Source organism: Hemitrygon akajei, chromosome 29 (genome assembly GCF_048418815.1).
Source record: "Hemitrygon akajei chromosome 29, sHemAka1.3, whole genome shotgun sequence".
Taxonomy (NCBI): Eukaryota; Metazoa; Chordata; class Chondrichthyes; order Myliobatiformes; family Dasyatidae; genus Hemitrygon; species Hemitrygon akajei.
In genome coordinates, this window is record NC_133152.1 from 30,080,539 (window position 1) to 30,092,827 (window position 12,289).

At 39.9% G+C, this 12,289-nt stretch overlaps 1 protein-coding gene across 9 annotated transcripts in view; it reads left to right on the forward strand.

Moving 5' to 3' along the window:
• Positions 1-12,289, forward strand: part of camta1a (calmodulin binding transcription activator 1a) — a 1,224,644-nt gene that overhangs the window by 604,499 nt on the left and 607,856 nt on the right. The window lies entirely within an intron of this gene.

The following is a 12,289-nucleotide window of genomic DNA, read 5'->3' on the forward strand; positions in this document are numbered from 1 at the left end:
CTGATCTGGGGGGATCAGATATATTTGATATCTGGCCTCATCTTTATGCAAACATATAGTGCTGTCACATTCATTTGAAAAGTGGAAAAGGAAAGTAAACTGGCAAGAATTGGACTGTAAGACCTGCAATAGATATGTAAAGACGTAGAGAATAGTAAAGGCATTTGTGGGTTCCGCATAGACAGAGCCAGAGGAGATAAAGAAAGTCATGGAAAAATTAAATACATTTTGTCTGTCATCACAAAAAAGTACACAATAAGCCTAACAGAAATATTCAGGTATCAAGAGGGACTGAAGGAAATAGTATTAGTAAAAATATCAGTGAAGTTGGTGGGATTGAGAGCTGATCCAAAGATCTGATGATATATATTCTAAAATTTTGGAGCAGCTGGTTATAGAGCTAGTGATATTAGAACATCAGAAATATTCTATTCTGAGCCCATTTGAGAGAGGAGTTTAAGAAACAGGCAGGGGAAATTATTCACAAATGGTCTCGGAGCTTCCTGAAGGACTCCAACATCCCCACTGACTCCTAGGAACCATCATTGCTCAAGGTGGAAAAGGAATACATTGAATAGCTCAGAATGTTGCATATACAGAAACCCTTTTTCACAAGATCACAAGACAAAGGAGCAGAAGTAGGCCATTCGGCCCATCGAGTCTGCTCCGCCACTCCACCATGAGCTAAACTATTCTCCCATCTAGTTCCAATTTCCGACTTTTTCTCCATATCCCTTGATACCCTGACTAATTAGATACCTGTCAATCTCCTCCTTAAACACTCTCAATGATTGGGCCTCCACAGCTGTATGGGGCAACGAATTCCATAAATCCACGACCCTCTGGCTAAAAAAATTTCCCCTCATCTCTGTTTTAAGTGGGAACCCTCTAATTCTAAGACTGTGACCTCTTGTCCTGGACTCACCCACCAAGGGAAACAGCCTTTCCACATCTACTCTGTCCAACCCTTTCAACATTCAAAATGTTTCTATGAGATCCCTTCTCATTCTTCTATACTCTAATGAATACAATCCAAGATAGATTTTGCATGATAGAAGGTGTGAACCAGCCCTCAAACTACCTACCCACCATCCTGTCAACTGCCATTCAGTCCTTCTATGGAGAAGTCTTCATTTCCTACTTTGGCCTCAATGGCCACCTTAGAACCCAGAAAACTGCAATGGATGTAAATTACTCTCTACCCTTAAGGTCTGCCAGAGAAGAAGAAAGATGTATTGTTTGTAATTTTTCCAAACTAATGCAATTTCTAGAAAGTTTCCCCCAGATTGGAGGGTAATTGGTATGATCTGCTCTATTGAAGAAAAGCAGTAATGAGAAAACAGGGACATTAAGGAAAACTGACTTGTTAACCCAAGGGAAGGAAATACTGGGATCTACAACGTCATCTGTAAAGGGTCTGTACGTGGAATGTGTGGGTTTCTCCTGGGTGCTCCAGTTTCCTCCCACAGTCCAAAGACGTACCGGATAGGTTAATTGGTCATTGTAAGTTGTCCTATGGTTAGGCTAGGGTTGAATCGGGGGGTTACCGGGTGGCACACTCAAGGGGCCGGAAGGGCCTGTTCCTCGCTGTATCTCTAAATAAATAAATAAAATGAAGGATGAGCTAACAGTGTGGATTTAAGAAAGAAAAGTTTTTGTTGGAGCAGCACACTGGAACCATTGACTCACAGCACCGAGGTTCAATCCTGACTTCAGGTACTGCTCTTGTGGAGTTGTATATTTTTCCTGTTACTTTATGCGTTTCTTTCAGGTGTCCCGTTTCCTCCCATGTTGACTCACTGGCCACTGTAGGTTACTCTCAGTGTGTAGGTAAGGAATAGAATCTGAGGGCAATTGATATGCATGTAGGGGTAATAATATATGGGATTAATGTAAAATAAGTGTAAATGAGTAAGTGATAATTAGCATGGACTCAATGGGCCGAAGGGGCTGTTTTCATAGTGTATCATTTTATGATGCTGTAATCAATCTGGATTTCTTGAAGGATTGACTAGTCAAGAAACCAGCAGATATGATGTACTTAGATTTTCAGAAGAAAATTGATGAGATCTCACACATGATGTTCTGCAAGGTTCAAGCATATGGAATTGGGGAAATTGTACTGGCATAGACTACGAATTAGTTAGCCGGTAAAAAGGAAAGAGTGGGAGTAAACAGATTTTCGGTTGGCAGCCAGCGTCAGAGGCTTTGTCTAGCTAGTCATAGTCTATATCAGTGTCTTTGCTCAGAGAATATTTCCAACTTTGCTAATTATTCAAAATCAAATGGATGTGAGTGGAGTTAGGAATATTAAAAAAGCTCCCTTTTTTACATCCTCAGAAGGAGAGAGAGTGAGTGAATGAACAAGAATATTACTGAAGAAATATAATGTCAAAAGTGCAAGGCCATTCACTTTGACAGGGAAAACAGGAAAAGCAGTCTGATTTTTGAATGATGACAGATTGGGCAATGCTGATATTCAGAAGAACCAGGGTGACCTTATATACAAGTAAATTCATATACCAGAGTGGCAAACACTTTGAAAGGCGAATAGTATGTTGGCCTTTATTATTACAGAAGAAATAATATTTTTCTGCAACTATAAAGGGCCTTGGCGAAACAGGAGCTGAGTTTTGTGTACAGTTTTGATTTTATCACCTAAAGGAGGATGCACTTTCCATGGGGGAGGGAAGCTTGCATCAGGCATCACTGAAATGAATAAAAACCCAAGAGACAGGTCAGAGTGAAATGGACAGTTAAAGTGACAGACAACTGAAAATGCAGGGCCACTCTCAGCTTGCACAGCCAAAGTTCTCAGTAAACTCCAGGATCAGCATCTTTTAACTTGGCACATCTCAGCTCTGAATCCGTGAATTTCGTACAGCCAGTCATTTCTGTTTGTATCAGAAGTGGCCAGTTTCAACAAAAGATCAAATTCACTCTCCACTAGTGTTGCCTGACCTGCTGATCATTTCCAGAATTATGTGTTTTTCCTTTTGGACATCTACAGTTCTTTGTAACTCACAGCACCAACATTGATTTATTTCTCTGTGTGCACTCACCTCCTCTTCACATCTTCTCCAGACAGAACAGGAGCAATTAACAAGCTGTCACCATCCTTTCTCAGCTGGCACCACCAACACTGTGTCTGTCACCTACTCATTCTCTCCTCATAATTGAAACACTCCATCATTCCCTCCCTACCATTGAGCACATCTTCCAGAAGCGCTGCCACAAGAAAGCAGTATCCATCATCAAGGACTCCCGCCTTCCAAGCCGTTCTCTCTTCTCACTGCTGCCAACGGGAAGGAGGTACAGGAGTTATCACCCTTCAACCATCAGGATAACCAGAGTGGATAACCTCCCTCACCTCAACTCTGAACTGATTCTACAACCTATGGATTCACTTTCAAGCACTGCACAACTCATTTTCTTAGAATAATTTATTTATTTATTGTCCTTTTTTTTGTATTTGCATAGTTTGTCTTTTTTTGCATATTGGTTGTTTGTCAGTCTTTGTATGTAGTTTTTCATTGATTCCATTATATTTCTTTGTTCTACTGTGAATGAGTCTCCAGGTAGTGTATGGTGACATATATGTACTTTGATAATAAATTTACTTTGAATTTTGATCATGGGCAACATGCCCATGACTCCTCTGTGCCCTGGCCTGTTCAATAACAACCCTCTCATAGTATATAGGCATCCGTTAGCCTTGAGAGACCATGGATTTGCACCTTGGAAAGTTTCCAGGGCGCAGGCCTGGGCAGGGTTGTATGGGAGACTGGCAGTTGCCCATGCTGCAAGTCTCCCACTCCGCGCCACCGATGTTGTCCAAGGGAAGGGCAAGGGCCGATACAACTTGGCACCAGTGTCTTTGCAGAGCAATGTGTGTTTAAGTACCTTGCTCAAGGACACAACACGCTGCCTTAGCATATGGAGATCTGAAATTTTCACCCCTGCAGCTTCAAAGATTATACTAAGTTTTATATTGGATAATATTTTACTGAAAAATTTGGGATTCCTTGTTTTTTGGATTACATTTCACTTCCAGGATTGCTTTTCATTGTCTTTAAGTGAAATCTCTTGAGGCTATCAGTGGGGCTCACAAAAATAATTCCTGCTCTTTCAGGGTCTCAGATTTAACTCCCACATTCAGTTTGCTGATTTTTGTCAAGGATGCATCTCTTTTCAGGGCTATGGGATGAGACTAATCAGTCTTAGACCATAAGACATAGAAGCAGTAGTAGGCCATAGGCCATTTAGCCCATTGATTCTGCTCCACCATTCTATCATGGCTGATCCTTTTTTCCCCTCCTCAGCCCCACTCCTTGCCTTCTCCCTGTAACCATTGATGCTGTGTCCAATCCAGCTCTGCCTTAAATGCATCCAATGACCTGGACTTTACAGCTGCCTGTGGTAACAAATTCCACAAATTCACCACCCTCTAGATGAAATAATTTCTCTACATCCTTTTTTAAAATGGATGCCCCTCTATCCTGAAGTTGTGCCCTCTTGTCCTCAACTCCCCCCACCATGGGAAACACCTTTCCATATTTACTCTGTCTAGGCCTTTCAACGTTTCAAAGGTTTCAATGAGATCACTCCTCATCCTTTTAAATTCCGATGAGTACAGACCCAGAGCTATCAAATATTCCTTGTATGATAACCTTTACGTTACCTGAATCATCCTTGTGATCCTGCTCTGAACAGTCTCCAATGCCAGCAGATCTTTTTTTTTGATGAACAGCCTAAAACTGTTGACGATACTCTAAGTGCTCTAAGTGCTTCAGTAGTATCTTATAAAGTCTCAACATCACATCCCTGCTCTTGTATTCTAGACCTCTTGAAATGAATGCTAACATTGCATTTGCCTTCCTCACCACTAACTCAACCTGCAAGTTAATCTTTAGGGTGTTCTGCACAAGGACTCGAAGTCCCTTTGCATGTAATGTTTTGGATTTTCTCTCCACTTAGAAAATATTCCACACATTTATTTCTCCTACCAAAGTGCATGACCATGCATTTTTCAACATTGTATTTCATTTGCCACTCTCTTGCCCATTCTCCTAATTTTTCTGTCTTTCTTCAGCCTACCTGTTCTCTCAACACTACCTGCCCCTCCACCAATCTTTGCATCATCTGCAAGCCTGACAACAAAGCCATCTATTCCATCATCTAAATCATCACACTACACACTACAACATCAGGCATACGCTAGTGTCTTCACAGTGAAGACTGATGCAAAATACTCATTTAGTTCATCAGCCATATCCTTGCCCCCAGATTATTTCTCTGGCCTCATTTTCTAGCAGTCCTATATCTACTATCATCTCTCTTTTATTTTTTACAAACTTGAAAAAGCTTTTACTGTCCCCTTTGATATCATTTGCTAGCTTGCTTTCATATTTCATCTTTTCCCTCCTAATGATTCTTTAGTTGCTCTCTGTAGGTTTTTAAAAGCATCCCAATCTTCTTTCTTCCCGTTTTGGTTCTTGTCTGTTTTTTTAATATATTTATTGACCATTACTGGAATATTGGAAGGGAACAGGAGTTTGATTATTTGTAAAAGTCTCTACATCCAAACGTGAAATAGCATGAGTATGCAAATAGTGATATAATGAGGAATATCGTCACACAAATGGAATTAAGACTCAATTAGACCGTGTACCATATAATATGCCATGTGAGATATGGAAGGGCCTCATACAATACACTAAGATTAAGTTCCAGCTGTAGAATTTCAAGATTCAAGATTTGTTTAATGCCATTTCCAGTGCACAGGAGAACAAAATAATTGTTACTCTGCATCTGATGCAGCACAAAAAAAATAAGATAAAGAACCCAATAATAAAAAGCACAATAAATATAAATACAAAAGATAGCTTATACACATAGGTTGATCGTATGTCTATTTAACAATGTTGTAAATGAAAAAAACACAAGACTACTATAAAACCATTCAGTATGAATTTTGTGGAATTGGGAACTTGGTAAGATTTCCATTGTAGTGTAATTCTTGGTGGCAGCCTTTGTCTAATGAAGCCTGTCTAAATAAACAAAATAATCGAAGATATCTCTTCTGAACATAAAACATCTGAAACAATGAATGATATGCACTAAAATATTAAATTATGGAGATGGTTAACTGGTTTCTCTTTAAGGTGGCCTTATCATTGGTCAAATTTCCCTTTGTTTCTCCACCTGTACCAGTATTTTTGAATAAATCAATGCAGAAATAGACCATTTGGTAACAAAATATTTTATAGACCATAGAAAGGTTAAAGCAGAAGGCCACATCAAATATGAAAGAGCAATTCAGTTAGTTCCATTCTCCCATTTTCTCCCCATAGCCCTGGATTTCCTTTTGGACATCATGATAGGATCTGTCTCCATTAACCTCCCCATCACTGTCACCCCAGTTGTGCTTCTATATATCTGTATGAACTTTCCCTTCAGTCTCCTCTCTTCCAAGGAGAACAACCTTGAAAGAAAGTGTAAATGAAGTCCCTCATCCCTGAAATGCTTTCAGTAACCAATCTCTAGGGCATTCGTATTTTTTCAAGGTGTATTGTGCAGATCTAGCTAAAATTCTCTAGTTTTGGCCAATCATTATTTTATAAAGGTTCAACATCTTTCTTGTCCTTACCTATAAAACTCGAAACCTCTCTTTTATTTTAATACTCTTTCAATGATTTTGATGCGAGGAGCTCTGGATTTTTCTGTTCCAGTACTAGTATGTAAATTTCTTTCGGAGTCCTAATGCAGGGTTTCAACCCAAAATGTTGACTGTTCCTTTCCTTTCACAAATGCTACTTAACCCATAGAGCTCCTCCAGCAGATTATTTGCCGCTCTTTGTAGAATTGCGCTCTGTAGTTTATGTCTAGCATCCAGGACATCTTCAAGGAGTGATGCCTCAAAAAGGGTGGAATCCATCATTAAGGACATTCATCACCCAGAACATATCCTCTTCTCATTACTGCCATCAGGGAGGAGGTACAGGAACCTGAAGGCATACATTCAGCAATTCAGGAACAGATTCTTCCCCTCTGCCGTCAGATTTCTGAATGGACATTGAGCTCATGGACACAACCTCACATCTATTTTTTCCTCTTTTTGCATTACTTACTTAATTTAACTTTTTAAATATATGTACTTTTTACTGTAGTTCACAGTTTTTATTATTCTGTATTGCAATGTACTGCTGCCACGTAACAACAAATTTCATGACATATGCCAGTGATAAACCTCATTCTGATATTACTTCTTTTTGTACTCCTTTCTGAAATCTAACACTTCACACATATCTGTATAAAGTTTTATCTCTTCTGTGTACTTCCATTCCATCAGCCTGTCTGAATCCTTTTGAAGACCAGACCAATAATGCCCCACAATTCACTGTGCTTCAGGTTTTGTGTTGTCTGGAGATTTGGAAATTGTGCCGTGTGTATGCACAAGTCCCGCTCATAAATATATATTTAGAAAAATAATAGTCCTAGTATCAGCTCCCCAGAGAACACCATTCTGTACTTCTCTCCAGACTGAAAAACAATGATTCACTTTTGCTGTGTGTCTGGTCACTTATTCAATTTTCTGTTCACATAGCTAATGCCTCTTTTCATTCTATAGGATTCAATCTTGGTGTCAAGCCTATAAAATAGCACTTTAACAAGTATCTTTTGAAAGTAAACTATATCACTTGCATTTGCCTCATCAACTTTCTTTTTTACTTCATTGAACGCCTCAGCCAATTTGATCTTTCACTGCTGTCCCCACCCTCATGACACTCTATTTTTCTGCCATCTATTCTGTACTTGACTATTTACCCAACCAATCAATCCCCTTTGGTAGAATTATTCTTTCCAGCTGAGGTTGGACAGAATCTCTAAGGGTTATTTTCCCACCAATGAGTTAGATTGCATTCTGCACATGAATTGGTCCCAAATTAGTGTTGAAACTTCACTTTAGTTAAATGTCCCAATGCAAACATGGCAGATAATTGAAAGTTATTTAATCTTAGGGCAAACATTGATTAACATTGAAAGAAGTTAACACTAAGATAATAAAAGAGTATTAATAAACTCCAAAAGTATGTCCATTACCATTGCCTTTTAAGAACTTAAGTGAGTAGATTGATTGTTCAGAAACAGAGTATATCATGAAATTTGTTGTTTTGTGGCAGTGGTACATAATAATAAAGGAAACTATATTATATTACCATAAGAAATATATACATAAACTATATTAAATAAGTTGTGTGAAAAGAGAGCAAAAAAATAGTGAGGTAGTGTTCATGGGCTCATTGTCCATTCAGAAGTCTGATGAAGGAGGGGAAGGAGCTGTTTCTGAAATGCTGAGTATGTGTCTTCAGGCTCCTGTACCTCCTCCTTGATGGTAGCAATCAGAAGAGCCCAAGTGATGTGGGTCCTCAATGATGCATGCCGCTTTATTGATGCATCACCGTTTGAAAACGTCCTTCATGCTGGGGAGATTATGCAACTTTCTGCAGCTTTTTCTGATCCAGTGCAGCGGCCCCTCCATACCACACAGTGATGCAACCAATTAGAGTGCTCTCCATGGTACATCTATAAAAATTTGCGAGAGTCTTTGATGACATGCCAAGTCTCCTCAAACTCCTAATGAAATATAGCTGCCATTGTGCATTTTTTTGAAATTGCATTAATATGTTGGGCCTAGGATAGATCTTCAGAGATGTTGACACGCAGGAATTTGAAATTGCTCACCCTTTTCACTGCTGATCCTTTAATGAGGTCTGTGTTCCCTCAACTTCCCCTTCCTGAAGTCCACAATCAATTCCTTGGTCTATCAACATTGAATGCAAGGTTGTTGTTGCAACACCACTCAGCCGGCTGATCAACCTCACTGAAGTACACTTCCTCATCACCACTGGAAATTCTGCCAACAATAGTTGTGCCATCAGCAAATTTATAGATGGTGCTTGAGTTGTGCCTAGCCACACAGTTGTGGGTGTAGAAAGAGTAGAGCAGTGGGCTAAGCACACATCCTTGAGGTGCGCCAGTGTTGATTGTCAGCGAGGAGGAGATGTTATATCTGATCCACACTGACTGTTTTCTTTCTTATTCGGTTTGAAAATATTTCTGTTCAAACTTGGAACATTAGTCAGGTTGGTTATCAGGAGCCGTTTGGTAAGAAATATGAGAGCAGCCAACATAATGAATTTTAGCTACAACAGAGATTAAAAATAGAATTAATGAACCACATTAAAATTTCTTTCCCTTCTTTAGCAATCTGTCAGAATAACAGAAGGTTCACATTGGTAAAAATTTAAGTTGAAAGGGTAGAGCATGATATAAAAGAGATACTGCGTTTAGCCTGTTGGTATCTTCTTAAATCAGGTGGGAAGGGTTGTTATACTTTGGTTTTCTCCCAGCTAATGTTCTTCATTAAAGCCAGATTCCATTGATGCTTAATGTCCCATATAATGCAGAATTCATTTTATTCATCCTTACTCTTTTTGCAATTTTTTTTATCAGAAAACTGATATCTTGCTGCATTATCTGGCACTTCAGGTGCAAAATTCTGAGTCGCTGGAGTATAACAATTAGGAACGCAGCCAATTTGCTGAGTTTTAGCAGCAGCAAATGACTACAAAGAACAATATTTTTCTATCAGCTTTATGCATGAAATCATTAGGTGGACACTGTATCTTGGAGTTACAGGGCATTTCTTTTGTTAATATTCACACTTTATAGACCTTAATCTTTTTCTCAATAGAACATTTGGGCTAATAAGTAATTCTTTTCATTTTGACATAAACTTAGAAAGAAGAAGGCTAAAGCAGCTGATAAAGTGTTTGTTCAGTTCTCAGAAACTCTGTTTTGTTTGTTGAACTAATATTCCCAAGTATGTCAGAGTAGTTCAGCAAGCATTGCTTTCTGAATCTCATGTAAAAAGCAAAGCACATTGATAAGTAATGCTAAACATAACTTGTTTTACCCAGAGACTATAACAATAAATGATTCATTAGTATTATGTAGGTGATCAGAAAGACGGCCCCCATCCAATCGTGTTGGAAAATTCTTTGATCTGAGTCTGTCTGAAGGGGATAAATATGTGAAACATCAGAAGCAAACCATAAAGCAAAAAGACCTTAGAAAAAGCAGAATACAGAGCGGTGAACCTGTTCAACAACATCAACACCTTGTATCTAGTCTGCACCTGTAACGTGTACCGTAATGATTCAAACAAAATTTCACATTGATTCATGTGAGGAGATTGATGAGCAAGGGGATGGATGATCAAATGTTTGGCTGGAGAGAGTTTTTAAAGAGTATTTTAAATCTGGTGAGTGAAGCAAAGCGATTGAACAAGGATTTTTGAAGCTTGGAGCCCAAAGGCATGACCAGCAGTGATTGAATGATGAAAATTAGGGATGTACAAGAGTTGAAAATTGGAGAAACTTAGAGACTGGAAGACCAGAAAAGATTGCAGAGATATGAAAAGAGTTTAGGCAAGGAAGGTTTTTGAAAGTAAGAATGAGAAGTTAGTTTAGGCTATGTGTTGTCTGTTAAGCCTACCAAACCTACTGGGGCATAGACTACCAATAGCAGCTTTCAAGAGTCCTCTATCCTGAGCCAGTCTTTCAAATTGTCCCCAGATATAGTTTATCTTCTTGGTGTTAACTTCAAGGTTGTGTTGGCAGGTGTTCTTTGGTCAGCCTCTTCTTCTGCTTTCCCTGGGGATTCAGCATTAGTGGTGATGGTGATTGTGGTACTTGGCTTATGCAGCATGTATCCTATCCACCCCCATCTCCTTTTCCTGGATGATAGGCGTTTGATCAGCTCTGTGTTTTCCATGGACATGTGGCTTTCACCACACGACTTAATACATCCTCAAGGCAAAGATCCTTCTTCTCTCAGGGATGGAGCTTCTGTTGGTGTTTCTGTAGCTCTGGGTTTTTACTGGATGGAGTTGCTAGCCCAATGCCCAACCCTCCTCCTTTTGCAGCTGGGTTTGGGACTGTCCATGGCAGAGTTTCAGTGAGCTGTGGATAATGGAGAAATTGGACATGTTGCAACTTAGGACACAAGCAAATATGAAGACAAGCAAACTGCTTACAGAATAGTAGCTCTAAGAATGTTCAAGAAATTTGATTCTATCTAGCACTCTTGACTAGCACCCCATTGACCACCTTAAACATTCACATCCTCAACTTTTCCTATTCAGTAGTTGTAGTATGTGTTAACTACCAAATTAAGTTATTCACATAGGCAGTTTCCAACAGTAACTGCCAAGCCTGTGACCTTTTCACACCAAGGACAATAAAACAGATTCATAGAAAATCCACCATCTGCAACTTTTGCTCCAAGTTTGGTACAATTCTAAGCCAGAAATACATGGCTAATTATTCATTTTGATTGGGCTTACATCATGAGAATGCCTATGCAATGACACTGTGGGATTAGCTTTATTGAATAGTTATAGTTGAAGAAGGCTGATGACTACCGCTACCTCAAAAGCAATGCCCGCGTTCTGTGAATGAATAAAGAAAATGAAGTACTGATGTTACGTAATGTAACCTGTGTAGGTACCAGAAATGTTGGTATTTAGATTGGTGGCAACACAGAGACAATGAGAGATGAGAAATCTTAGGCAACACGAGTGAATCTGCAGATGCTGGAAATAAATAAAAACACAAAATGCTGGCAGAACTCAGCAGGCCAGACAGCACCTATGGGAGGAGGTAGTGATGACGTTTTGGGCCGAAACCCTTCATCAGGAGTGAAGTAACATGGGATGGTCAAGGGGGGATAAGAAGTGGGGGGAGGGATAAAGTAGAGAGCTAGGAAGTGATAGGTTGGAGGGAAATGGGCTGGGGGAAGGTGGAGAATTATGGGAAATAAAAGAGAAAGAAAGGTAGGGTTGGGGGGAGATTATAGTGAGGGGGGAAAAAAGAGAGAGAAAGAGAACCAGACTGAAATAATAGATAGGGATGGGGGGGGCAGGGGTATCAACAGAGGTCTGTGAGTTGGATGTTCATGCCGGCAGGTAGGAGGCTACCTAGGCGGGAGATAAGGTATTGCTCCATCAACCTGCGTGCGGCCTCATCTTGACGGTAGAGGAGGCTATGGACAGACATGTCGGAGCGGGAGTGGTCTGTGGAATTGAAGTGTGTGGCCATAGGGAGATCCCGCCACTGCTGGAGGACCAAGCGCCAGTGTTTGGAGAAACGGTCTCCCCAATGTATAAATGGCCACATCGGGAGCACCGGATACAGTATATCACCCCAGTTGACTCGCAGGTGAA